The sequence below is a fragment of the Lactuca saligna genome, chromosome 6 (assembly GCF_052625555.1).
Source record: "Lactuca saligna cultivar CGN05327 chromosome 6, ASM5262555v1, whole genome shotgun sequence".
Lineage (NCBI taxonomy): Eukaryota > Viridiplantae > Streptophyta > Magnoliopsida > Asterales > Asteraceae > Lactuca > Lactuca saligna.
In genome coordinates, this window is record NC_136422.1 from 44,643,662 (window position 1) to 44,648,299 (window position 4,638).

Below are 4,638 nucleotides of genomic sequence, written 5' to 3' on the forward strand. Positions count from 1 at the left end.
AACTCATGGTGTTGGCGACAGTGAGCGTCACCGAATTCACATGGCTTTTCCACCAAGTGAGGGCTTGATCTATGAAGGTGCAAGCAGCGAATTTAACCTTGCTTGCTTCTTGGCATGAGCAGATCTCAAAAACTGTTTCGGTCTTTTCGAACCATTGCATTAGCGCAATGACTCCTCCAATTCCATTAAAAGTTTTTGGCTTAGCGTTAGAGAACTCCTTGTAAGTACCTTCTCTTACTTGACCACGACTAGTGCCATGATTTGAATGATTCGTGCTGCTACCTGCCCCTCCATTTCCATTGGAGTTTATTTGCGAGAGGGCTGCAGTTACTGCTGCTGTGATAGCAGCCTGGACCATGGCCGGATCATACGTTGGTGGTGGAGGTGGTGCCGTGCCCGGTCTGGGCCTTAGGTTTGGACGAGGAGGCATCATGCTGCCAAATGAAAAGGAAAGATTTATAAGTTTTGGTAGTTCAGAGTTGAATGATATTGAGTTAACTTTTAATAGTTCTAAGAAATTGGGTTTGACCAACACAGCGTTTTGAGTTTGAATATAAAGTTTGAATAGATGTACTTATGAATTGAACAAACTACACATAATTAACAACCAGAAAAGGGATATGCCCTTATATATATTCAACATATAGTTGTGTTACATCTGAGTCTAGTCAAAAGTTCTTGACCTTTCTAAAGGTCTCCGATTACAGAAAATTTTAAATAAAATAATACTTTTATCCGAAGTCCTAATTTATAACAAAAGTTGAGCGTCGGGTAAGTACTACTTCCGGCGCGGTTTGCGCTTGGAGCTCCACTCTGTGTCGGACTACTTTGACTCCATGAGGCGCCTATCAAACGCAGCTTGTTGTTCCCTCAATTCTGCGAAGGCTGCATTTGCTTGTGCTTGGAATGCTTCGGCGCGAAGGTGGATGTCGTTCTGCAACATCTCTAGGCGGTTGATGTCGGCCGTGTGGATTTGTACTTCCACGTTGACCTCTCAGATTCGGTTGGCTTGCACTCCGGATTGATAGCACTGGTTGGCAAGTTTGCCAACCATGACCGGAAGTGCTCGGTCTGTTGATCTCCCGCCTCTGACATCATAGAAGTCTGGGCACATGCCGTAGGGAGGGCGTAAGCTTTGTTGTTGGCTCCAATGATGGAGGTGACTTTTTTGGATAAGGTGTCTAAGTCCATAACTTATTTGGTATCTACTTGACCCGACCCGGCATGGTCCATTTGGGTTGCATTTCATCCAAACTATTTATGGATAATTTTATGAGAGTTATACACATATGTTTATTAATATATTATAAGTTATAATATATTAATATGAAGTCATCTTATTTAATTAGTCTTAGTCTTAAATTAATTATGAATAAATTTAGAGATTAAAAGGAAGACTAATTAGATTGTGGGCTATTTGTTTTATATGGTGTGGGCTAACACTCATTTGTTAATGGGCTAGGCTTGTATGGAAGTCCATGGATGATCCATGGAGCTTTTAACCCATGGATCCTTGGAAAAGGAAATGTCATAGGTTATTAGGGTTTCACCCTAATCGTGTACACTATATAAGCATGCTTATGTTGCATGAAATAGCCACTAGAGTGAAACTAGTGAAACTAGTGTAACTAGAGTATGTGTGTTTGTGTGTGACCGATTTTATAAGTGTATATACACTCTCTCAAAGTTATCCAAGAGTTTGTGGTGATTTGTGATTCCATTTGATGCATTCACACTATTGGTGCTTGGCCCTCAAACTCCTTAGGAATCAAACTCATCATCAAAAGGTATGTGATCTCATTTAATCCTTTTATGTTTAAAAGTACCCCATGCCATGTTAGATAGGTTATGAACCTTGGAAAAATTATTATTTTGCATGTATTTAGACAAACATAGATCCAAGGTTTATTAGGGTTGCATGCACACTTAAGAAGTGTTAGATTGCTCAAAACCCAACAGTGGTATCAGAGCCTAGGCTTGCTTGTTTGAATACTTGATGAAAATTGCTGAAAATCGAAGATTTTATGCTGTCTGCACAGCTGACTCGCCGAGTCCATGAAGGGACTCGACGAGTCCAAGGCAAAACTCATCCAACTCGGCGAGTTGGTTCATGCACTCGACGAGTTGGACCCCCAGACAACATATCTTCGAGTTTTGGTGCTGGAATTGGTCTAGAATCATTACCTTAAACTGTTTTGGACTCATAAAACCTGTTTTTGATGTGGTAATGATGATGGTGGACCAATTTCAAAGTTATAATCAAAATTCCATGATTTTATGTGTTCATATAATTCTTGAAATTTTGATAATCATGTTCATGTTCTTATGAATTTAGAAGATGATAGGAATTATTTGCTGAATTGTTTAGAATTAATTCTTGATCATTTATGTGTTTTAATGGAGTCCATAATTTTTCCTCAAGTTATGGATATCCAAAGGTCACTTGTATTTAACACACACTTAAAACACATAAGTTACATGAAAATGAAGAGTCTTCATTTTTATGAACCTTTAATTCATAAGTTATGAAATGAAAAGTTTTGGATGGTTACAAAAGATGAAGAGTCTTGTCCTTAAGTTATGGAGGTTCAAGAGTTACTTCATTAATAAATATATAGATAAAGTGTAACCTCAATTAATTCCATAAGTTATAAAATAAAGAAAAGTAATTCTTTTATTAGTTTAAAGTCTTCCATAACTTGTCCTCAAGTTATGGAACTTGAGGAGTTTTTTTTGGATTAAAACTACTTTAAACACATAAATCAAGGAAATAATTAGTTTTGAATAGTTTCAAAATTTTCCCTCAAGTTTTGGAATTTGGAAAAGTTTCACACACTTTAATAAACTTTAATTCCAACACTTAGAATTTTAAAAGTTAAAATTCAACACTTATACTATTTATAACATTAATGGTTAATTATTATATATCTGTATAAGAATAAGTCGTTTTACCGTTAGTAGGCTTCATTCACGAAGCCGGTCTATAAGGTGGGTTTAAGGTTGTTTCCTATAAAATGGCGACTTAATGGGTGTCCACTCTCTCCCACCGCTTGCTTGATCGGTGAAGGGTCGTTAGCCGAACAGGTAGGACAATGACTTTAAATTCTCATTAAAAGTATAATGATTATTATAAAGTAACTAAATATTTTTTTATTTAATTCCCAATCTTAGTTACTTTAGGAAAAATGTGAATTTGGTGCTAGCCCATGGAATTCACACTTTGTACCTTACCAAGTCGTTGGTGGAGCGTGTGTGGGTAACCGGCACACTAACTTGGACTAGTAAGGATCAGGAAGGGTGACTTAATGTTTGTTATAGATCAATGGAGCGTGTGTGGGTAACCGGCACATTGATTAGGTGATAATATTAAGGGTGCCAAGTGAATTGGTATGGTTATTCACACCTTGTTTTGTGATCCTCGGCATCCCAGTCACAAAATTTGAGAGGGCACACTCGAGATTGAAACATGCCATTGAAAAGTTCAATGAATCTCAAAAGATCTAGGAATTTCAAATCCAATTAAAACCTAATAAATTATTTCGTTTTTCATGGTGGAAATTGGTGAATCGTCATTCGCCTACCTTCAAATATTTTATAGCTTGGATTACAGCATCCCTCTTCCAAATTATAAAATATTGTGTTGGGACCTACCTTAATATTTCATATTGGGTGTTATATTAAGGATTTTGAATCAACTAACTTGATTTTCTCCCATTATAGTTGTCTATTATAGATGTCTGGTTCAAACAACTATGATCTTCCCAAATCTCTTGAAGATGGTGTCCCTCAACATCATGCTTCACTTCCTCCACCTCCTCCATTTATTCTCCCAAAACCCACAAGTTTAAAGTCACTCAATCCCTATTGGCAAGCATAGCCTATGTGTGCTCACATCTTGGAGATAAAGTCACATATTGACAAGCCGGGAGAGTTAGGTGTCAAAGTCTCGTGAAAGTTGGATGTTCAATCACTTTCTTAGTAACATAGTGAGTCTCTTTGGGACTACTATGAGACAGACTATGACATGACCCTTAATGATGTTATCTATTTGCTTGGTGTTGTGGAATCAACAATGATTTGGAACACCAGTAAAGCAAATTTGATTAGAAGATCAACTTCCCAAACCTTGAATGGACATTGACAATGGTAACATTGGATATCTAGAAAAGGATTTCTCTTCCCAATGGAAAGGGATCGGCCATAGTCAACTCGGTTGACCAAATGGTAAAGAGAAAGGCTAAGTTTGAGATAGTCTCATGTGCCATTAACAAAGGCTCTATATGTTTTATTGCCAAAGGGAGGGACACTGATTGCGAAGCTGCCATATTTACCTGAAAGATCATAAGATTGATCAAGTTAAAAAGTTTGACTCTACTTTAGTTAAATTCACTATCTAACTCTATTAAGTTCCTATTTGGAGATTCTTATTACATAATATGAATGGGTCACATGTTGATGTTTTTAAGAATCAAAGAAAAGACAGGAAGCTTAAAGTAAGTATATGTTGATTCTGATTGCGAAGGTGGGTTTCGATCGCATGGTTCGGTAATCAGAATTTTGAGTTGTTGCTTAAGAGTTATAATATATTGCTTATGAATAGATAACAACTAGGTTTTCATGTGGATTGTAAGGATAAGT